Source organism: Sorex araneus, chromosome 6 (genome assembly GCF_027595985.1).
Source record: "Sorex araneus isolate mSorAra2 chromosome 6, mSorAra2.pri, whole genome shotgun sequence".
Classification (NCBI taxonomy): Eukaryota; Metazoa; Chordata; class Mammalia; order Eulipotyphla; family Soricidae; genus Sorex; species Sorex araneus.
Window position 1 is genome coordinate 168,962,144 of NC_073307.1, and position 12,496 is coordinate 168,974,639.

A 12,496-nucleotide genomic window follows, 5' to 3' on the forward strand; every position below is an offset into this window, starting at 1 on the left:
AGATGTTGAGGATGGAACCCTGGGTCATTGGGCAACTGCCCTACCCACTATGCTCTCACTGACCCCTCCCTAGACCTCTTCCCCTACTGACTCTGCAAGAAGGCATTACTCAGGCCAGAGCGATAGCATGTCCAGTAGGGCGTTTGCCTTGCACGCGGCTGACCTGGGTTCAATCCTTGGCATCCCAAATGGTCTCCTGAGCACTGCCAGGAGTAATTCCTGAGTGCAGAGCCAGGAGTAACCCCTGAGCATTACCAGGTGTTACCCCAAAAGCAAAAAAATTAAAAAAGCATTACTCCTGGTGGTGCTAGGGGAACCATACAGGATGCTGGAGATTGAACCCAGGTTCACCATGTGCAAGGCAAGCTGCCTTCCCACTGTTCTATCCAGCTTCTCCCCAGCCTATTAAATATATATTTCTGTTCTCTTAATTGCACTCTGCTGCGCAAGTTTCCCACCATCCATTCCCAGGATGTTCTGATTTCCCTGGGGACTGGAGGTGGATGGGACAGGACTTATGAACCTTTGATAGAATTTAGTCTTTAGTAATATTGTAGCATCTTGGTTATGTAATTTGTACTGACCGGTACTGGTGAGTGCCATGCTTCTTGCCCCACCTGGACCAACTGGCACCAAGATCCCCTAGTAGTGCACATGCGGCATCCCCGGGCCATGGTTTGGTCCTTTTAAGGCAAAGCTCCTGAGGTTAGTCCTTTTTTCTGCCAGGCTGTGCAGTAGAATATGAACCTATGGGTGTGCATCTTGAGACCTTCTGACAGTGTACTGTGGCCAGCAAGACAAGAGGGTGGCAGGAGGAGAGGGGAGTAGGAAGGTGGAAGCAGGAGCACAGCCAGGTCAGGGTCAGCAGCCTCAGTTGTGGGTTTATTTCTTTTCTCATTTTACTCTGTGCCTTTTCTTGTCAACTTTTAGTGAAACCAAACCCTTTGAGTAGATTTCTCTCCAAGTTATGTGTGTATGGTCTGTGGGTGGACATTTCAGTCACTGTTTGTCCATTTGGCATTCCAGTAGTAAATAAGAAACACCATGGTGAGTGAACAAAGTGTTATCTGGGTTCCTATTCTGACCTCAGGACTACCCCATGGACATTTGCATGTCTCTTACAATGTTGGCCATTGACTTGTATTCTGGAGTTAATTGGAGAAGCTGGACTTTGTGTGGTGTGGGGTGCTGTAGCAGTGTGCCTTTTACCAACGTCAGGTGGTGTCAGGTTCATGTATATCTACTTAACACATTCACTCTCACTATTTGTAAAATATTCTATGAAGTTCCATGTTCTTCTTTCACATAACTTCTTCTTTTAAACATTTCTTCACTAGATAAGAATGTTTCAATAATCATTCTAATGGTTTACAATTTTATTGTAAACAAATTTTGCTGTAAATAAATTTTGTTCCAGGTACAGATTGATTTCCTGTGTGCTATTTACTCTGTTCCCCCTCATGCTGCCCCCTTTCATCCTAATTAGGTAATGTGTTCCCTATACAAGTTGAATGCTGATACCAATGTTTCTGGTTTACATTTTATTGAGTTTATATATATATATATATATATATATATATATATATATATTGCTTATTTTGGGTCACACCTGGAGATGCACAAGGGTTACTTCTGGCTCATGCACTCAGAAATTACTCCTGGTAGTGCTCAGGGGACCATATGGGATGCTGGGAATCGAACCCAGGTCGGCCACGTGCAAGGCAAACACCCTATCCATTGTGCTATCGCTCCAGCCCCTTGAGTTTATATTCAATTTGTAACCAGATCATCATTTCAATACAGACCTTATCAATATTTTCCATTAATAAATAATACTTATAAACTCTCTTGGAAGTAAGTATTTGTAATCTTAGTTTCTATAATCCTAACAATTTCAAATCAGAGCTCCCCAGTATGGATGAGTCCACATTTATCTTTAGAACTGCATCCTCGAATTATTGACAGACTTTCATCCAGTCTGTGAAACCACCTAGAAATCACTTTATTTTCGGACTAGGTTTTGTCTCTATGGTCACATGACTCTGAGGTGCTGTGAAATGATTATAGTAAGGAAGGTTCTAGGCCCCGTCTCATGTTTCAGGGTCAGGAGGCAAATTCACAGTGTTGGCTGAAAAGTCACTGAGTCTTCAAGGAGACAGTGCTTTTGTTGTTTTAATGATGACTTTTTTTTTTTTTTTGGATACTCAGGGCTTTCTTTTGGCTCTGCACTTAGGGATCACACCTGGGCAGGGGGGGTGGGGGGGACTCAGGGAACCACATGGGTTGCTGTGTAAACACACAAAAAAGAAAGAAAGGGGACATGAGCAGCGGGCACTGGGCAGCGGTGCTCTGTCTCTCCCGCCGCCCGCGTTCAGTAGTCTCCAGCCGCTTCCCCACCCCGGGGAGGTTGATGGCGATGACGAGGCAGGCGAAGGAAGGAACAGAGCCAGGCTGGTTGGTCTCAGTTGCAGTTTATTCAATTCCCATCTCCATTCTCTCTGATTCTCCTCCTGCTTCTTCCTCCCCAATGCTACTTCATTCTCTTTCTCCTCTGGATCTGGATCTCGATCTGGCTTCTCCAGATCTGGCACTGGAACTCGCCCCTGCCCCAGCCCACTCTTACAGCCTAGTTAAATCCCCAAGTATGAGGGGTTGGGGCTTACATATAGGTGTGGTCACAATCAATAGGGTTAAAGTTCTTTCCCTCAGGGGATGCTTCTTCTAGAACAGATACACTTTCAGCAGGACACCTGCCCAAGAGCAGAATCCCATGGGTGTGTTCCTCCTCTCCTTGTCCAACTAACATATAAGCATTCATAATATTAATCATTTTGTATGGACATAGCAAGAGATGCATTAAGCTTATAGAATTGCTCTCCTGGGGTCATCTTGATCTCAGATTACAGTGCTCAGGCCAGATTAGTCTTTCCTATCCCTAGCAGGGTCCTAGTCTCATCGTTGCTTTTGGATCATGACATGACCTGTCCATGACCAAGCTCTTAACATATAGTTAAGCATTAGGCACTTTGGCCAGGCCCATCTTGATGCCAGGGTAGCACATAACTCACCGCTTGCTCTGGGTCCGTCCCATTCCTAATCGGGACCCTGCTTTTGGGGGTGCTAGGAAGTAAGGGCAGCTGAGGCTTAAGTCGAGAAAGCAGATGCCCGGGAGTGAGTAATATTCGAAGCCAATTAAATCCCATGCTACCAAAGCATATTAACAACTGTCTTTCTTTGTCCATACAAAAAGGACATTGTTTTAAAGTAAACTATTCAAAAGACATGAGGAGAGGAGCAAGGCAATATTAACTTACAATACAAGTTCACTGTCCTAGCAAGTTCTGACCTTACAAATTAACAGAGTCTGATTAGGGGAAAATCTGATTAACTAGTTTGGGAAGAGAGCATAGAAGTGATTATGGACAAACAAAGGAATGGGAGTTACTCAGGAAGCACCTTGATGGTCGTGACTGATATACCTAAGCTCCCTAGTGGCAAGGGGAGCAGGACATACCAATGTAGTCTAGAATTGTTTAGAGATTATTACCAGATAAAGCTAAAGTCTTTATAGCAAGGGAGAAAGGACAAACCAAAGTCAGGCCTAAAATATTTAGAGCTATATTCCAACAGGTTGCCTGGAATCAAACTGGGTCAGTGAAAGGCAAGGCAAGGCAAATGCCCTATCCATTGTACATTGTACATTGACTCTGGCCCTGAAGGCTTCATTTTGTTCCAGGTACAGGGTAATTTCATGTGTGCTATTTACTCTATTCTCTCCTCATCCTGCCCCCTTTCATCCTTAATTAGGTAACGTGATCCCTATACAAGTTGAATGCTGATACCAATGTTTCTGGTTTCTGTGCCTGTCTAGCTTCCTGTCATTACTCCAGTCATTCTAAGGACACCATGAGCTTTTCTTTTTTCTTTTTTTTTTCTTTTTTTTGGGTCACACCCGGTGATGCACAGGGGTCACTCCTGGCGCATGCACTCAGGAATTACTCCTGGTGGTGCTCAGGGGACCATATGGGATGCTGTAATTCCAACCCGGGTCGGCTGCGTGCAAGGCAAACGCCCTAACCGCTGTGCTATCACTCCAGCCCCCACCATGAGCTTTTCAAGGTAGAACCCATCTTGCTATGCCACTACCCAACAGTGATGACAATCTGCCTTTGCTTTGCTTCTGCTTGCAGACCAGCTCCATTCATCAGTGGGTGCTAACTTTATGGTTTAGTTGGAAGGAATTAGGTTCTCTTTCTGTAAGGAATACAAAAAAATAAAACAAAAATCCTAACTATGGGAAGCACAATCCAAAACAATCTCATTATCAAACATACCAATTTATTACTTCATTCTTTACAACACTCAAAAGTTCTTCAAGGTGTTTTCCTTTGATCCCACTATAAATTTCTAATAATTCCATAGCATACATTGCAATTATTTCTACTCAGGGTATCAGTCCTGGCTATTTCAATTTTAAAGTAATCTTTCACTTTGCCAAGGAGAATTCATTAGTGCAAATAGTGGTTTTAGCTGTCTTGTTACATTAAAATGTGTAAAGAATTGGGCAGAGTCTCAGGCTTGAGACCTTTACCGAGATCATCAAGCACTGAGGGATTTGTGGGAAATTTGTGCTAGTTGGCCAGAAAGAGATGTGGGGACAAGAAAATGTTTTTCAGGGACTGGAGCAATAATACAGTGGATAGGGAACTTGCCTTGATTGCAACTGACTTGAATTTGATACTCGGCACCTGCATGGTCTCCCTCAGCCCACCAGGAATAATCCCTGGGAACAGAGTCAGGAAGTAAGCCCTGAGTGCCAGGTGTGGTCTACAGGGCCCCTCTCCCCTAAAAAAGTGTTTGCCTTTCATAGAGAGACAGAGAGACAGACAGACAAAGAGACAGAGAGATACAGAGAAAAATATTGGGTTAGCGAGATAGCACTAGCCTTGATGCGGAGGGCCTCAATTCAATCCACAGCACCTCAAGGTTCTATGAGCACTGTAATTATAAAGTGACCCTTAATCACAGAACTGTAAGTAGCTCCCAAGACTGCCCTCTGTGTGTGTCTATTTGTACTCTGTTCATAGAAGGACACCAGCTTTGCAGATCTGGGCCCAACTAAAGACCTCATCTTATTTTCTTCTTAAGTGTCCCATCTCCAAATTTTGACACACTCTGAGGTACTGGGCTAGCATTTATGAGTTAGCACTGGGCTAAAATAAGAGTTTGGTGGACAGTTTACAAATGAATGTGGCCTTGTAGACATTATCAGCTGATATGGTTTTCAGATAGAGAGGCTGATCTCTGGTATCCACACGCCCATACATAAGTTCAGCGAGGGATACAACCTGGGGTCCTTACATTCAGAATGATGCAAGCCTTTCCCATGTTTATGTGTCAGCTCACCTGCCATCCTGGGAGAGGAAGGACTCAGTACCTAGGTGTCTTATCCATGTCCTAAGCAGTTCGCTGTGTATGTGTCTTGTGTGTCCAGGGCTCATTCCTAGCTCTATGATCACACATGTCTCCTGGGAGGTATTCCAGGGACCATGTGCAGTCCAGGGTATAGAGCTGGAGCCAGCTGTATGCAAGACAAATGCTTAAACCTCTGCACTATCTCTCTGGTTCCACACCTTTAAAAACAAGTGCTACTCTGTTAATGACTTGCCATTTTTCATAGAATAAGCTAATTAGCATAAATGATCTTTTGGGGGAGGGGTTTGCCACACTCAGTGGTGCTTAGGGCTTACTCCTGGCTTTGTGGTCAGGGGTCACTTCTAGAGGGGTTCAGGAACCATATGTAGTGCCAGGGAATGAACCCAGGTCAGTGGTGTGCAAGCAAACACCCTTCCTACTGTTCTATTACTCTGGCCCCATAGTTATTTTTTTTAATTTAAAAATTTTTAAAAATTTTAATTTTTGGATATGGAGTGATAGCACAGCGGGTAGGGCATTTGCCTTGCATGCGGCCGACCCGGGTTTGAATTTCAGCATCCCATATGGTCCCCTGAGCACTGCCAGGGGTAATTCCTGAGTGCATGAGCCAGGAGTGACCCCTGTGCATTACCAGGTATGACTCAAAAAAAGCAAAAAAAATTTTTTTAATTTTTTATTAATTTTTTAAATTTTATTTTACAAGGTAGCACCGTAGCACTGTTGTCCCATTGTTCATCGATTTGCTCGAGCGGGCACCAGTAACATCTCCATTGTGAGATTTGTTGTTACTGTTTTTGGCATATCAAGTATGCCATGGGTAGCTTGCCAGGCTCTGCCGTGCAGGCGGGATACTCTCAGTAGCTTGCTAAGCTCTCCGAGAGGGATGGAGGAATTGAATCTGGGTCAGCTGTGTGCAAGGCAAAAGCCCTACCGCTGTGCTATTGCTCCAGTTCATTTTATAAGGTAGTTAACAATATTTTATTACATTTAATATTCAAACACAAATTAAATTAAATTAAAACACTCGAGTCATCCTGAATAGAATAGGCAGAACACTATGAAGGACAGCCATGTGAGCAAGCCAGGTTCCAAAAAGGATTCAGCATGATCGACCATATCCACATGGTGACCAAACTCATTGAAGTTTCACGAGAGTTCAAGATGCCGCTCTGTCTAACGTTCATCAACTTAAAGAAGGCCTTCGATTCTGTTGGGACTGAAGCAGTCATTGAAGCCCTAGCCAAACAGGGCGTTCAAACTCAGTACATCAAGATCCTCTGCGAGCTGTATTATGAATTCATCACCAGGATCTCACCATTCTACAAGGAAGTGATCACTGACATAATGAGAGGGATTCAGCAGGGTGATACCATTTCACCAAAACTCTTTAGTGCCACCCTCGAGAACATCATGTGACGACTGGAATGGGAAGGAATGGGAGTGAAGATAGACAGTTGGCAACTACACCACCTCCGCTTCACTGATGACATTGTTCTCATAACACCAAACATTAGCCAAGCGGCACAAATGCTGGCCGACTTCAACTGTGAATGTGCAAAGGTCAGACTACAGTTGAGTCTTAGCAAAACAAAGTTCATGAAAAACGAACTAATCCCTGACATTCCATTTGCTCTCAATGGAACGAACATCTCCAAATGCAGCGGCTATGTATACCTGGGTCAGGAACCCAACATGAGGAACGACTTGGTGCCAGAACTGTGCAGGAGGAAGAGAGCAGCGTGGAACGCCTTCAAGAGCGTCAAAGAAGTGGTTAAGAGGAAGAACTTCCAGTTCCGGGCACATCTTTTCGACTCTACCGTTCTTCTTGCACTAACATATGCCTCAGAGACCTGGGCCCTACTCAAACAGGATGAGAATGCTATTCAGGTATCTCAAAGAGGAATTAAAAGAGCTATGCTTAGAGAGTATCACGTTTCACTCAAGTGAGAGAAGGAATCTGGAGTTCCGACCTCCATCCATGGTCAAGAATCAGGGATGCTGTCTTGTTTGCCAAGGCACCAAAAATAAGATGGGCCGGACGTGTAATGCGATTCAGAGATGACTGCTGGACTAGAGCTGTTACCGACTGGATTCCATGGGACGTCAAAAGACCGCGTGGCCGCCCACCTACAAGATGGTCAGACTTCTTCGTCAAGACCCTGAATGAATGATTTGAGGCTCTTCCTGTTCCGGGAGCGAGCAGATATCATTGGGCTACACTAGCATGTGACAGGGACAAATGGAGATGTTACTGGAACCTGCTCGAGCAAATCAAAGATCAACGGGATGACAAGTGACAAGTGACAACATTCAAGCACACCTTCCCTGTGTAAAAACACAGTTGTGTAAAAACACAAAAGAAGAAGAGGGAGCCCAGCGGGGCTCTATCTCTCCCGCTGCCCGCGTTCGATAGTCTCGCGCCGCTTCCCCACCCCGGGGAGGTTGATGGCAATGATGAGGCAGGCGAAGGAAGGAACGAGGACCAGGCTGGTTGGTCTCACTCGCAGTTTATTCCAATCTCCGTTCCCGTTCTGCTTCTCTCCCTCGCCCCGGCTCACTCGCACTTCTTTCGCCTTGAGCTCTCCTTCAGTGTCTCCCCTGCTTCTGTCTGTCTCTCTGTCTCTGTCTCTGTAGTCTCTCCTCTGGTCTCTTCCAACCGCTCTGTCTCTGCTTCTGTGTCTTCTTTGCTTCTGTATCTTCCTATGTGTCTTCTTCTGTCTCCCCTTTTCTTCTTTCTCCCCCTTCTCTTCTATCTCCCCTCAGTGCCCCACAGTCTTAGTTTATATAGCAAATTACATAGGGTGGTGACACAAAGGTGAGTTTAACATCAACAAATCAACAAAGAAGGGTAAAACCATTTCTTGAGGAGATTAACAAAATCTCATCTAAGGAAATCTCATCTAAGGAGATCTACTCAAGGGTGTGATTCCAAACAAGGGTGTGTCAGGGTGTGAGCTAGTAATCTACTTAAATAGTTATAGTAAATCTACTAATATTTCTAGCAATGTCATTCTGTATGAGCACAGTAAGAGATATATCCTTAAAGTTTATTGCTTCCTGAGGACATTCACTATATAATCCAGACCACAGTCCTCAGGCCAAGTTAATCTTCCTAACCCCAGCAGGATCCTAATCTCATCATTACCTTTGGATCATGACAGTATTGTCCATGATCATGCCCTCAACTTATAGTTGAGTATTGTGGTGCTTTGGCCTGGCCCATTTTGATGCCAGGGTAGCACATAACTCACCGCTTGCCCTGGATCCATCCTGTCCCTTGTCGGGATCCTGCTTTTGGGGTGCTAGGAACTGAGGGCAACTGAGTTAAGAAAGCAGATGCCCAGGAGTAAATATTATTGGAGTCAATCAGCTCCCAAGTTACAAGCACAATATTGTCTTCCCGTGTCCATACAGAAAGGACATTGTTTTAAGGTAATCTATGTTCCTTAAGGCAAGGCTAAAAGGACAAATCCCATGTTATCCTACACTTCCCACCACCAAATTTAGGATGTTTCTATCCCAAGCCCCAAGCCCTGTCCCAAAGCAAAACTGAAATAATATATTTTGTATTATTTGTTATGAAAAACTGCTGAAAATGCTACAAAAAAAGTATCTATAGAGGGAACAGTTTAAAGATTGTTCTATTTTGGCAGGGGCCATTAAGACATTCTTTTCAGCATGCAGTTCTTACCCAGAGTGATCATTGCCAACTATCATTACCATAGTGGTTCCTTCTCTATCCCAACTGCCTTCCTTCCCAGCACGTGAGGCAGGCTCCCAACTGTGGAGCAATCCTGCTGGCCCGTGTTTCTACTGTCCTTGGGTATTAGTCTCATACTATGTTTTTTTATGTCCCACAAATGAGTGCAGTCATTCTATGTCTATCCCTGTCTTTCTGATTCAGTTCACTCAGCATGATATTCTCTATCCATCCATTTATAGGCAAATTTCATGACTTCATTTTTCCTGGTGGCTACATAGTGTAGATGTACCATAGTCTCTTTATCCAGCCATCTGTTCTTGGGCACTTGGGTTGTTTCCAGATTCTGGCTATTGTGAATAGTGCTGCAATAAACATAGAAGTGCAGATGGCATTTCTGTTGTGTTTTGTACTCCTGGGTATATTCTCAAAAGTGGTATTGCTAGATCATATGGAAGCTCAATTTCTAGTGTTTTGAGGGATGCCCATATTCTCTAAAAAGGCTGGACCAGTCAGCGTTCCCACCACCAATGGAGATTCCCTTTCTCCCCAAATCCACTCGAGCACTGGCTGTTCTTGTTCTTTTTGATGTGTGCTGGTCTCTGTGGTAGGAGATGATATTTCATTGTTGTTGCGTGTGGGTTGGAGTGATAACACAGTGGGTAGGGCATTGGCCTTGCACGTGGCCGACCCAGGTTCAATTTCTCCGCCCCTCTCGGAGAGCCCGGCAAGCTACCGAGAGTATCTCACCCGCACTGCAGAGCCTGGCAAGCTCCCCGTGGCATATTGGATATGCCAAACACAGTAACAAGTCTTACAATGGAGACATTACTGGTGCCTGCTTGAGCAAATCAATGAGCAACGGGATGACAGTGATGATGACAGTTGTGTGTGTGTGTGTGTTGTGTGTTTCCCTCCTGTTTGGGGAGTCACACTGGGTGGTTTTGGGCTGCTGCTCCGGACTTGGAGTTCAGGGCTCACTCCAAAATTCTGGGCATGGACCTCTGTACTCTGGCATGTAAAACCTGAAGCCCGCTTCCTCTTTACTGCTGGAACTCTGCACTCTCGCATGTAAAGCATGCTTCCTCTTTACTGCTTTGAGCTACTTCCCCAGGCGAGTACCTGTCTTTGAGGAAGAGGCCAGTGATAAAATGGGGTAGTGTTACTGAGGAATTATTGCATCAATTACTTTTTAACGAAAGTGAATTATTTGAGGTACTTACCTTGAAAGTTACCATGACTTTTGTGTTTTGAGGGGATTCCTCACATCAAACATATAAGACATGTACTTTACCACAAAGCCACACCTGGCTCTGTGCTCAGGGATCACTCCTGGCATGGTTCTGGGGGTGAAATGCAGATTGACCACATGCCAAGCAAGCATACTAAACACTACTATCACTCAGGCCATCAACCATGTAAGTTTTGAGGATGGTTATAATGATAGTGATAGCATGGGAACAGGGAAGAGGTAAGGGTTACGATTTTATTGCAAATTTAAGAGCTAAGTTAGTGACTTTCACATTTTGATAGTTTCCCCCACCTTTTGTATAGTATTTTTACACAAGCAAATCAGAAACAAGTGCCATTTGTAGTCAATAAATACAACCCCCAAAATGGAGACAAAACAGAGAAAGTTCTATAACAACAAGTTGAACATGCTGTATAACAGTTTGGCTGTGACCTAGTTTATAGAAGGCACTAAATACTTTCAATTTTATATATGTTTTGGTTTTGGCCAACACCAGCAGTGCTCTGGCCAGACCAGATTACTCCTAGCTCTGCACTCAGGAGTCACTCCTGGCATGCTTGGGGGACCATTTGGGATGCCAGGGATCAGAGGGTCAGCCACATTCAAGGCAAGTGCTTTACCTGCTGTACTGTCACTCCGGAGAGATAGTGCACCTAGTAAAATGCTTGCCTCATATGTGGCCTACCCTGTTCGATCGCTCGAACCCCATATGGTTCCTGCCAGGAGTGAGCCCTGAGCATCGCCAAGTGTGGACCAAAAAACAAAACCAAAAAACCTACGCCACACTAAAAATAAATATTTCTCAATGCCAGCCATCAAACCAGGGTCTGATACATACTGAGATGTTCTAGACCCCTGAGCCAGATCCTCAGCCCATACTTGTTCAAGATTTCTATTCACCAGCTATACTGAAGAGCTCAGCCTGTTCTGTGCTCTGGAACCACGGGGTTGGGGTAGCCACTCAGTGCCAGGATCAAATTCAGGGCCTCACATGCGGTAGGCTAGTGCTCTTCACTTGTGCCACCTCCTCCACCTTGGAAGAACCCGTTTCTTCCTCTGGAATCATCACTAAGTTAAAGTCCTTTCAGCTGGCTTGTGCTCCCGAGTGAGTCAGGGTAAGTTGCAAAAAAGGTTTCTCTTCTGGAAAACGCAGCATCACAGGCTTGTCGTTGGCTGGTGAGTAGGCATTAACTAATGCATGGAAACTCAGCCCTGGGCACAAAGCTCCCGGCTGGCCTGTGGCCTGGCGTGGAGAGCAAATGTACTCCAGCCCCACTGGCCTACTGATTGTTTCTTGGTGTGCACTTTGCCCTTGGACACCAGCCCAGGCCTCCAGGATTCTAGGTGGGAAGGATTTTGAGCTTCATTCTACCTTTTTCACAGTTTCAGCTTAAATGTTCTATTTTTTCAGTGGTTCAGTTCTCTTCATATTGAACGAGCTAGGCCCAACAGCAGAGGCATGTGTGGCATTTGTAGACATAATTTTATGCTGGTTTCAAACGTCAAAAGGGCTTGCCAGTTCTGAAGGAAGTTGCTGTAGCAGTTCAGAACATTGGATCCTCCCTCGAGCACTGGTTGGTTATCATTAGACTGCAAAGGCTAGGAACCTTTTAACTGTGACTGCTTTGGTTTTTCCTACCATTGCAGATGAGAGGACGGTTATTTTTTCAGATTATTCATTAGCCCTTAATATTCTTCGCTTCCTTTTAAGTTGACTTTGATAATTGTAGATTCAGAGCATTCAGAGCAATTACAATCGACATTTGTAATTGTAGATTCAGAGCATAACTGAGCAGACAGTTGTTTCCACATATTTTATATTTTCTGCATACATACATACACTCATCTTTCTCACTTTCTCTCTCTCTCGCTCTCTCTCAGCTTTTTGGGCTGTACGCAATGATGCTCAGGGTTTCTGAGGTTTTCACAAATGGCTAATGACACATATCCATGATTCTGGCCACCCTCAAAGGTGGCTCACTCTCCAGAAATGCTCTCTCCTTGGTCTGCTCATTCCTGTTTCCTTCTTTTTCTGTTGGCCCCACACCCGGGCTACTGCCTCCATAGCTCTGTGGTTTCATGAATGATTCATGAATGACTTGTGATGG